This window comes from Chrysemys picta, chromosome 8, assembly GCF_011386835.1.
Source record: "Chrysemys picta bellii isolate R12L10 chromosome 8, ASM1138683v2, whole genome shotgun sequence".
Lineage (NCBI taxonomy): Eukaryota > Metazoa > Chordata > Testudines > Emydidae > Chrysemys > Chrysemys picta.
The window spans coordinates 103127191-103139498 of NC_088798.1; the positions used below are offsets into that span (position 1 = coordinate 103127191).

Genomic DNA, 12308 nt, shown 5'->3' on the forward strand with positions numbered 1-12308 from the left:
GAAGAGTAGCTGCAACGGAAGCATGGAAACCATTCAAATAAGCAGTCACGGACAATCTGATGTCAGTCCCAACAGTGTGTGGTGGACAGCAGGTGGAGCTGCTGTCCCTCTAAAATGCCACAGATGTCCAGAGACGGTACCGGACATGGTGAATGGAGGCCACCATTAAATAAGACTCCAGCCAATTACAACCAATAAGGGAACATCGTTGTCTTTCAACAAGTAACTCTGGAAAGATGGAGGAACCATGAGGGGTCAATGGCATTTGCTAGGAGAAGAAGCCCCAAACTTAAACTTGCACCCAAGTTGGTTGCCCTATTTGTTGCAATTTCTGCACCAGTATGGGACATGGCTTGTGTGGACAAGATAGTATGACTGAAATTGCACACTCCTTCCCACTATAATCTAGAAACAGTGCCAGTCTGACCTCACACATACACAGGGGTGAAAGTAACTTAAAGGACTTACCGGTACACCGGAGTCCTGAGTGGGGGGCGTGGCCTCAACCAGAAGAGGCGGGGCCTTTCAAGATTTAAAGGCCCTGGGGCTCCGGCTGTGGCTGGGAGCCCCAGGGCCTTTAAATCACCCTGGAGCTACGAGCTGCAGAGGCGGCTGGGACCCCCGGGGCTCACGGGCAAATTAAAGGGTCTGGGGCTCCGGCCCCCGCGGAGCTCCGGGCCCTTTAAATCACCACGGGAGCCTGGCTGCCGGAGCTCCAGTGGCGCTTTAAAGGGCCTGGGGATCCCCACAGCGGCCGGAGTTCCGGGCCCTTTAAATCCCCGCCCGAGCCCGGCTGCCAGAGCTCCAGCGGGGATTTAAAGGGCTCGGGGCTCCCCACAGCAGGAGGAGAACCAGGCCCTTTAAATCCCTGCCCGAGCCAGGAAATGTGTCTACAAGCACTCAACTATGGCCTTGTTGGCCTTTTTTCAATAAAATTGTAATTGGAGCTGTATTTCCTGGGAAAGGTGGTCTTATTCTGGCACTGTAATTCTGCAAATACTTTTCTTAATATTGAAAACAGTTAGAATTAGAAGGATTTATATGATTCCACAGGAAACCCATCAAGCTGTGGAACTTAAGGAACATTTTATTAGTGGTACTAACAATCTTTACAATAATAAATGGGAAAGTTAATGTTTCCATAAGTTGATGGTAAGAAGTGTTGATTGACAGCTTCTTTTGAAATATGAGTTATTGTAACTATCACTTTCCTAGGAATTTATGATTGTGTGTTTTCTCCCCCGAAAACTGTCTAAAGGGTATTTCTGAGGTTTCCATGATAAGAGGATTTGTATATCTCTAGCACTGAAGGACTGTGGTAAAGAGTTAGCTTTAAAAAACACAACACAATATTGCTTATCTGCAGTTTCTGAATAAGATGTGCTCAGACACAACACAGAACTGCACAGACTTGGTATTTAACTCATTTAAAAGTATATTACTTCATCAGAGGTGGTGTTACAGTATATTGCAATTCAAGGAGTCTCCATGTAATGGCCAGATTTTTCAAAGTGTACAGTGCCCACAGATCCCATTCTTCTCACAGGGAGCTCCTGGATACTGAGCTCGGTTAGTAATCTGGCCCTTTCCTATCCAAATACAACTGTTACAGACATTCCCCACTGACTGCAGCTCCCAAACCATCCTTACAGTACATGAAATCATTAACATATTTCAGAGGATTTGGTTTTACAAAGAAGTGTTGCTTTAAAATCAAGAGCTCATTTGAGTATCTTAGGTAACTATTTATAGACCACACCCTTACTTTATTCTAGAGAAGGCTTGAAGGGAGAGAAGAAATAAATACCAAACCACCCCCACCACCACATCATGGAACAATGCAGAGAAAAATTCTCCAAAGAGAACCTGTCTTTGCTTCCCGCTGTATAGGAACAAAATCTGAATCTGGCTCACAGTTTATATTTGCATCTCAGTTAATTTTATAGAACAAATCAAATTTTATAGAGCAACTCACTCAGACTGTTTTCTTCCAAAATAATTCATATTTGCTGCCCCGTCTTTCCAAAATATGACAAAAAATCCATGGTTAATTAATGCTCATTTACAATTAAAAGAACAAATCTGCAATTCAAATACAAAAAATTCTTGCTGGGATGGGCTACTCCTATAGAGAAGTGTGTTTGTAACCCAATGTCTTTTAGGAGATTCAATAATCTCTCTCACAAGCTAAGAAATACAGTGAAGGACTATTGGTAGTGCTGCTTCTATGCATGAGTAATATTGCCCTCTAGTAGGTGGCACACAGACAGGACAAGGAATCTACTCCTAGTGCTGGCTAAGGTAGTCCTCTTTAGCTCAAGTGGTTGAAGTCTGTGTTTTTGAAGTTAAAGGATGTATGATTTATATAGTAATTGTGTCTCTTGAGTACAGCACATGCATACTGTGACTACTTTTCAACAGCTGGCATAATCGGCTTGTGGCAGAGGATTTTAAATCAGCCATCAGCATGTTTCAAATGCTTTTGTGCACTGTCTTGTCAAAGAAGGTATTTTTCATCACTCCACACCAAATGATAGCCAAACATCAGACAAGAAGTTTGAGAATAAAGAGACCAAGACACCAAGAGATTAGCTGCCATTCTGTTCACCTACAGAACAGATGTTCAATTTTCTAGTCACCTAAAATCATCTTCCAAGATCGCATAATTTACATCTAGCGCAGCTTGTATTTTAAACATTAAGTATGGGCAACAGAATCATTAACAGATTCAAATGGTTCATAGCACAAAAAGTAGCAATTATAATTTTTGCATCTGCTTGTTAGCAAAAAACTGTGGGCCTTGAACTGCTGGTGGTTTGCTGTACCATTGGTGGGCACAATTAATTTTTAGAGACAAAGAGTGTAATGATAGTCAAATACATATACAGTTTCAAGAAACCTGACCGATAAGGCAATTCCTGCAATATCTTAGAAAGATGTTGTTGTATTAAGTTTAGCATTACTGTGGGTTGTATTGTATGTAACCTCTCGGAGGCAGAAAGGGCAGGTGGGGAAGAAATGTGACTTACACAAAGTTCAAAGACCGGTAGTTCAGAATACTGCACTGAAAATGTGCCAAACAAGTATGGACTTCGGGGACAACATGTGTTAAGTAGGATTCCTGGGGAATCCCTAGGGAGAGGTTAATGCAAATTCCTCAACTCCAGTTATGCAAAACCCCAGACTTTTGAAGCTATGCCCTGAGAAGGAATCTGCTGACTATCTGCTACAGAAGGCCAAGATCAAAGGCCCAAGTTGTATAAAGAAACAGCTGATCTGTCCAGCCTGTGTTCTGGTTCGGGATCTAAGATAGATGAACATGTAACCATGGGGAAAACCCAGCTGTGTAGGTTTCCAAGGACTAAAACCTACCAGAGCTTCAGGTTGGAGTAGAGGGTGACCTCTGGTAAGCTTTTTTTCCCCCTTAAGAATAAATATGTTTGCTTAGAAGGACCTGCATGATAACTTATAACTGTGGGCAATACACTGGTCACAGCCCTCATAGAAAAGACATAACACAGGTGCTGGCCTTTTAGGCTTTCTGGGCTGGGATATCACAGTATAAGGCAGAGAGCTGTAAAGCCTTAAAATCCCTGGGAGGTGGTGGTGTAGAAGGTGAGCCCTTTTCTTGGGTAAGAGAAAAATCAAGTACCTGTATCAACAAGTCCAGACAGCTGTTGCTAAAAAGTGCCTCATTTTAGAAGGTCTCATATATTAACAAAAATGCCAACCCAGAACATAAACAAAACGTTCAACCCCACATCTTATCTGGGAGACCTCACGGCTGAGACTCCTCTCAGTCCTCTCTGATGCCTGTCAACTGCAGCCCTTCATCTAGGAGGCTCCCATGATCTAGGAGCACCTCTTACAGGCTCTGGTAGGCTCCCTGGAAAGCTCATCCTCTAGGCTCCCTACTCAGTCTTCTGACTCAGTCCTCTCTTGGAAGCTCCTCTCCATAAGAGCTTTCTGTTTCCCTGGGGAGTTCCCTCAACTGAGCTTGGGTAACCTATAGTAGGCCCCAGTGCTCACTTACTAATCAGCCACATGGGGCAATCAATTCTGCCGAGGTGGGGCTTTCATAAAGCAGTCACTGTCAGACTGGGCCCTAACTCCCTATAAAGGGCAGCTGCCCCATGAGAGTCAACCATAAATGAACCCTCACAGTTAGACATCTTGCTACACTCAGGTGTCCCAGCATGTATTAAACTAGTAATAATATTTTGTAGCTATCTGTCTTATTGTAAATATATATTTGAAGTCACCAAGCATTCAGCCTGCATTAGGGAATGATCATGTAAACTAAACTATTCTATAGTTCCTATGTATTAATAAATCATATGGAATTACATAGTGTAAAAGTCACAACGAATTCTGTTAAATTTTTTAAACTAGTCTACAACTAGGAAGAACATTTTTATAAATGTATTCCCAGGCATTGCAGAGGCTGGGAGTTCATTTATAAAATTTCTTATCCTAGATCAAGTATTTATTAATAATATCTTTTACATCAGTATAGATGTAAGCAGTGTTACATTTAAAGGAAGTCAGCCAAATATTATGAAACTCATTTTTTGACTCTGCCAAGCCACCACTCACACTTGTCATCACTCATACTCAAAACTGGTTTTAGTTTTCCATCAGCAAAGCCATTCTTTCCTCATAAAAAAGCAAATGGAACACTCAAAGCAAGCTATAGTTCTTAGGCCACCATTTATGCATCTTTTACAACCTAGCTTCATGTTTTGTACTACAGCTGGATAAATCTGTACATCAAATCATACAAAGTATTGTATGTAAGTAACATTCTGGTATTTCTTGCTCTTTTTTTAATATCAAAAACTGTAACAAGTCATCCACTCAAAAGATTAACTCAAAAAGAAAATAAAGTTTAAAAATAATTGACATCAGACTTGATTTTGAAAGATGTCAGTTGTATTAAATCCAGTCCTGCAAATAACCATTGTTTGGTTCTTTCATGAAGCAAAAGAATAGGATGAAACTAGGGTTGCCAACTTTCTGATTGCAGAAAACCAAACACCTTTCCCCACCCCCTGCCCTACCCCATCTCTGAGGCCCCTCCCTCCATCGCTCGATCTCCCCCACCCTCACTCACTTTCATTGGGCTGGGGCAGGGGGTTGGGGTGAGGGCTCTGGCTGGGGGTGTGGGCTCTGGGATGGGGCCAGGGATGAGGGGCTTGGGGTGCAGGAGGGCGCTCCAGGCTGGGGGGTGGGGCCAAGGGGTTCGGAGTGTGGCAGGGGGCTCCAGGCTGGGGCAGGGGGTTGAGGTGTGGGAGGGGGTGTGGGCTCCAAGGTGGGGCCAGAAATGAGGGTTTCAGGATGCAGGAGGGGGCTCCGGGCTGGGACTGGGAGTTGGGGTGCAGAGGGATGAGGGCTTCGGCTGGGGGTGTGGGCTCTGAGTGGGGCCGGGAATGAGGGGTTTGGGTTGCAGAAGGGGGTTCCAGGCTGGGGCTGAGGGGTTCGGAGTGCGAGAGGGGGCTCAGGGCTGGGGCAGGGGTGCAGGAAGGGGTGCGGGCTTTGGGAGGGAGTTTGGGTGCGGGAGGGAGCTCAGCGCTGGAGCAGGGGGTTGGGGTGTGAGAGGGGTGAGGGGGGCTGCTCTGAGAGGGAGTTTGGGTACAGGAAGGGGCTCAGGGCTGGGACAAGGGATTGAGGTGCAGGACGGGGTTTGGGCTCCGGGCGGTGTTTACCTCAGGCAGCTCCCGGGAACATGTCCCTCCAGCTCCTAGACGCAGGGGTGGCCAGGGGTTTCCGCGCACTGCTCTGTCTGCAGCTCCCATTGGCCATGGTTCCCAGTTGGCCGCAGTGGCCAGCTCCGTGCAACTCCTGGAAGTGGCCAGCATGTCCCGCCAGCTCCTAGGTGCAGGGGCAGCCAGTGGGGCTCTGCACGCTGCCCCTGCCCGTGGTACAGGCACCATCCCCAGCACCAGCTCCGCAGCTCCCTTTGTCCAGGAACTGCAGACGGGGGCAGCATGCAGAGATCCCTGGCTACCCCTGCGCCTAGGAGCCGGCGGCAGATGCCGGTTGCTTCTGGGAGCTGTGTGGGGTTGGCTACTGTGGCCAACCAGACTTTTAGCAGCCCAACCGTGGTGACCGGAGCCACCAGGGTCCCTTTTTGACTGGGTGTTCCAGTCAAAAACTGGACACTTGGCAACCCTAGATGAAACATGTTTGCAGTGTTTTTGTACCAGTGTTTGTCCCAGGGTATTGGAGAGACAAGAGGGATGAGGTAATATCTTTAATTGGACAAACTTTGAGTCTTTCACCAACAGAAGTTTGTTGAATAAGTGATACTATCTCACCCACCTGGTGTCTACGATGAAACAGACATTTCACACAAATGTTCATTTCTCTCAGACAATAGTCTTACTGGGACTTTGTAAACTTTACACTGAAGGTTGCTTGTTTCAGTTTCAAAACCCCATGTAACTGACAATGTGCAATAATTGCCTCTTGATTTATTTGAAAAAGCTGACAGTTGAGTTTTAAATATTTAAATGAAACTTAAGAACATAAGAATGGCCGTACTGGGTCAGACCAAAGGTCCATCTAGCCCAGTATCCTGTCTACCAACAGTGGCCAATGCCAGGTGCCCCAGAGGGAGTGAACCCAACAGGCAATGATCAAGCGATCTCTCTCCTGCCATCCATCTCCACCATCTGACAAACAGAGGCTAGGGACACCCTTCCTTGCCCATCCTGGCTAATATCCATTAACGGACTTAACCTCCATGAATTTATCCAGTTCTCTTTTAAACACTGTTATAGTCCTAGCCTTCACAACCTCCTCAGGCAAGGAGTTCCACAAGTTGCCTGTGTGCTGTGTGAAGAAGAACTTCCTTTTATTTATTTTAAACCTGCTGCCCATTAATTTCATTTGGTGGCCCCTAGTTCTTATATTATGGGAACAAGTAAATAACTTTTCCTTATTTACTTTCTCTACATCACTCATGATTTTATCTACCTCTATCATATCCCCCCTTAGTCTCCTCTTTTCCAAGCTGAAAAGTCCTAGCCTCTTTAATCTCTCCTCATATGGGACCCATTCTAAACCCCTAATCATTTTAGTTGCCCTTCTCTGAACCTTTTCTAATGCCAGTATATCTTTTTTGAGATGAGGAGACCACATCTGTACGCAGTATTCAAGATGTGGGCATACCATGGATTTATACAAGGGCAATAAGATACTCTCCGTCTTACTTTCTATCCCCTTTTTAATGATTCCTAACATCTTGTTTGCTTTTTTGACCGCCGCTGCACACTGCGTGGACGTCTTCAGAGAACTATCCACAATGACTCCAAGATCATTTTCCTGATTCGTTGTAGCTAAATTAGCCCACATCATATTGTATGAATAGTTGGGGTTATTTCTTCCAATGTGCATTACTTTACATTAAATTTCATTTGCCATTTTGTTGCCCAATCACTTAGTTTTGCAAGATCTTTTTGAAGTTCTTCACAGTCTACTTTGGTCTTAACTATCTTGAGCAGTTTAGTATCATCTGCAAACTTTGCCACCTCACTTTTTACCCCTTTCTCCAGATCATTTATGAATAAATTGAATAGGATTGGTCCTAGGACTGACCCTTGGGGGACACCACTTGTTACCCCTCTCCATTCTGAGAATTTACCATTTATTCCTTCCACTGCTTTCCTTGAAAGGCTATATAAGATCTTATAAGGACTGGTGAGAAATGTCTGATATTCAGCCTACATTTACTTTGGGTCAATTTAATCCACTTTTTTCTTGTCTTTGTTGCTCACCCCATTCAAATACTTGTAAATTACTATAATATTAATTGGGCCAAGAATTTCTATTGCTGAAATCCATTGTTTTCTCTGGCAATCTTGCTGAGTAAGGGCTTCAGGACTGGGCCCATAGCTCTATTAATCTCTCTTCACAAGTCAGTCCCTCCTTCCCCTTAATCATTTTTGTTTCTCTTCTCTAAATCCCCTTTGCATTTCCCTTACTGAGCTGGCCAGAACTGATTTTATTATTTTCCCCAGGTATACTTTCATTTTTCCTGCTTGAATCTCATTTTGCTTCCTGCCCCTATTTCTGAACTCTTTAGGTCCCTTTACGTTATTTCTCTCTTCTCAGTTGTGTTTGCAACACCTGCCCGTTTAGAGCATGATTGCACCATTAAAGCACAGGGCCGTTGCAGGCAGTGCAGAGCCACAAGGCCCTAGGTGAGCTCTAGGAGGTATTGTGCCTACAAACTTTACCTACACAAGGAAATTTGCCCATTGCTGACAATGAGCATCAACAACAGGTGCAACTGAACTGCAAGTGTAGACAGAACTGAACCACATAGTGGATAAAGCATTAGAAAGGAACTCAGGATATCTGGGGTCTAGTCCTGGCTCTGCCATTGGCCAAGGCACTTCACCACTCTGAGTTTCAGTTTGCCTATCTGTAAAATGGGGATGATGCTGGCCCTTTTTGTAAGTGCTTTGAGATCTGCTGATGAAAAGTGCTAGATAATAGCTAGGTATTATTCCACATCATTTCCTGGGGAAACTGTGAGTGTCCATGCCCACCTCTTTTTCTAAAATTTCCCGCTGCTGTTCCCCTCAAGGCAGTAGCTCCACCTGAGGTAGCAATAATGGACATATGAGACTGGCCACTGACATTTTAGCCACCATGTTGTCACAGGAGCTAAAATGCCTACAGTTGGTCTGTCCTAGCACTCCCACTGTCGCTACCACTAAAGAGCTGCAGCAGTGACAATAGCAGAAATTCAGTATCTTTATGGTGTTATGTTCTATGGACCCACTTGTTACCATTTTGAATTCAAGTACCTCATCGTCATTAGCACCAAAGCCCCTTCTTCTGTCCAGTAGAAGCTAGTGGTACCGACTTGTGCTGTATTGTGGCATCTGCTACAAGTGATTCAGCTTGTTGTCTAAAGATATATTACTGTCTTTTTATTAGGTGGATTTATCTGTAATGTATTAAAGCATTTGAGGATATTCAAACTTGGCTTCATGATCATAATAGCCTGAGGGCTTGGTACTGACAGTTTGAGCTCTAGTACCCATTTACATCTGAAATAGAGACAACGTGATACAAAGTTCGGGAAGCTCCTCTAACATTCACACTAGGTGAAAACATTCCTTTCGATTTGTGAACTTTTCTGCTAATTTTTAACAGGAGCTTGATGCTCAGTTTTTCAATGACATTTTAAAAATAATTAACTATTCTCTGCATGTCCTACAGTTTTCCACTGAGAATTCCAGACTGATTAAAATATCATCCTGTCAGCTACCTCTGGGGAACACATTTTGCAGCACTGAGCTTGTATACATATGGCTAGCCAGTGCACTGAATAATGTTTACCTTTGAGGAAATATTCAGTTAGTTCACAAAATACCTATTATCTCTCCATAAGGAAAGCTGTTTTTTCAATAAATTGATGGTTTTGAATTGTATAAGTCCCTGAAAATACGCATGCTTGTCTGTTTCCTTGAGAATCAGTCAGGTATGTTTTCCTTTCTCCATATCTTACTTCTGTGAACACAAAAATAAGTTACTGAACGGCTTTTCTAATAAAAGTCATAGTTTTTGGCATCCTTTTTCCACAGTAATAAAACTTTAGCTTTATAAAAGACAAAACACTAGACTATAGGAATTCTCTGTGAGTAATATATTTCAGGAACAACACTTGTTCAGAAATATAATGATGGGCTAGATTGTGCTCTGCCCTTACACAGTCTTGCAGAAAGCAGTAAGGGCTCATCCCCCATTCTTTGTGCTGGCTACAACTGAGGCCTGATCTAAATGAAGACTGTGCATTTTAGCCAATGATTTTAGTTTATTGTTCATTTATTGCGTGATGTTATAATTAACTAACATGTTATGTTATATATAAAATCATTGTATGCTAAATAGAGTTAAATTGTAGGATTAGAGAAGCATAAGATTGATTAGTATTTAGACGGAATAATCATGTATTAGGTATCTAAGTAAGTGGGGTTGAAATGCAAGGCTTGTAGGCTGAGGCCTGCAAGATTTTAGCTTAGCTATTTTAGGCCTTGGAGCTAAGAAATGCTGACACAAATAAGTGACCAAAGAATAACCCAATGCCCTGAGATTATGGGAAAAGAGGTGCCAAATAGTAATATTGCAAAAAATTAGCCAGAATATTAATTTTAAATCATAAAAATGCTGTAAAGGCACGTTTCCAACATCTGCCTTAACCACATGATACAGATTGTGCGTCAATGCTAATGAGAATAAAGAGAGCCTACACAACCTATAGAAATTGGGGTCCCTTAAGTTTCTAGGGGACACAGACCAATAAGGAAAAAGAGGATTGACACTTTTATGCTGGAGGAGGGAGGGCACAAGAGACATAACAGGCAGGCGAAAAGGTGAGAGGGAATAACAGAAAGCAGCAGGAGCTGCAGGGAGAGAGAGGAGGAGCCTCTTATGTAACTCTCTAGCACCCCCAGGAGCCTGGACTGATTAAAAACAGCTTCTCAGGGAGCTTCCTATTTCATGGTGCTTCCTGGAACCAACTTGAGGAGAACAAGCAGTCAACTGAAGTAGTAGGAGCCAGTTAGGCCCTTAAGACACGAATATCTTCCCTCACTCAGGCCCTGTTACCAGCCTGCTTATTTGTCCCCTTCAATTGAGTGTTGAGAGCCACGATACCTGGCACAGAACAGCAGTCATGAGTGAAAGAAGAAAATGCCCCTCTGGGGCAGCATTCAGAAAAAGAAAGCAAAGGAAGCTTTTCTATCTAAGCAGGAAGGAGCTCTCCTGAGATACATAGACACAAATGTTCACGGTGAGCCTTCCGGCCCCAGTGAGGATGTGAGTGGTGAGGAGATGCCTGATCTTCCAGTTAGTCAGAGTGCAGGTGACCTGGCAGCTACTGCAGCATCCATATCTCCATCTCAAATGGATGTAACCAGGCACATTCCTGAAGAAAAGTGTAGATCAGAGAAGAGTGTGGTGGAGGTGCAAGAAAAAACGGTTACTCGCCTTCTCGTAACTGTTGTTCTTCGAGATGTGTTGTTCATGTCCATTCCAAGCAGGTGTGTGCGCGCCGCATGCACGCCAGCCGGAAGATTTTACTATAGCAGCGTCCATAGGGTCGGCTCCGGCGTCCCCTGGAGTGGCACCCTCCTGGCGCTGTATATAGGGGCCAGCCGACCCCCCACCCTCTCAGTTCCTTCTTGCCGATACTCCGACAGAGGGGTAGGAGGGGGGGTATTGGAATGGACATGAACAACACATCTCAAAGAACAACAGTTACGAGAAGGTGAGTAACCGTTTTTTCTTCTTTGAGTGATTGTTCATGTCCATTCCAAGCAGGTGACTCACAAGCCAGAGTCCAGGCGGTGGAGTCGAAGGTCACTGCAGACTGGAGGACTGCACGGCCAAATGCAGCATCCTCCCTGGCCTGGTGTGTGATGGCGTAGTGCGCAGTAAAGGTGTGGATTGAGGACCAGGTGGCCGCTCTACAAATTTCCTGCGTCGGGACCTGGGCCAGGAATGCAGCTGAAGAGGCTTGCGCTCTCGTGGAGTGGGCCGTGATAGGCGGGGCTGGTATATTGGCCTGACTGTAGCACTCCCGGATGCACGTTCTGATCCAAGCCGAGATTCGCTGTGACGTGACCGGGAGCCCTTTGATCTTATTGGCCATGGCGACGAAAAGTTGGGTATACTTCCTGCAGGATCTTATCCTTTCGATATAGAAAGCGAGAGCCCTGCAAACATCCAGGGAGTGCAGTCTACGTTCCTTCGCAGAGGAGTGTGGTTTCGGATAAAATACCAGGAGAAAAATGTCTTGACCCATGTGAAGCTGGGAAACCACCTTAGGCAGGAACGCTGCGTGCGGCCTGAGTTGGATCTTGTCCTTGTGGAAGACGGTGTATGGAGGTTCAGATGTTAAAGCTCTGAGTTCTGACGCTCTGCGGGCTGATGTGATAGCCACCAAAAACGCTACCTTATATGAAAGATATAACAGCGAGCACGAAGCCAGCGGTTCGAAGGGGGACCCTGTGAGGGCGGACAGGACCAAATTGAGGTCCCAAGCAGGGACAGGTTGACGAATATGCGGGAACAATCTGTCAAGGCCCTTAAGGAACAGTCCAACGAGTGGGTTCGCAAACACTGAGGTCTTCCCCTTGCGGTGGGTATGGTTGGGTACTTGTACGCGAGGATGATCGCCTGCTCCTCGATCTGTTAGAGCGGTACGAGTCCACCTCCGAGTCAGAAGTCTCTGAATAGGAGGAATAGGAGATGCGGTACCCACTGTCGCCGGAGGGGGTGCTTGCACCAGT

The 12308-nt window shown here is 44.9% G+C and overlaps 1 protein-coding gene across 1 annotated transcript in view; it reads right to left on the reverse strand.

The window, feature by feature from the left end:
• The window catches only part of ADAMTS2 (ADAM metallopeptidase with thrombospondin type 1 motif 2), a 411161-nt gene that overhangs the window by 284288 nt on the left and 114565 nt on the right, over positions 1-12308 (reverse strand). The window lies entirely within an intron of this gene.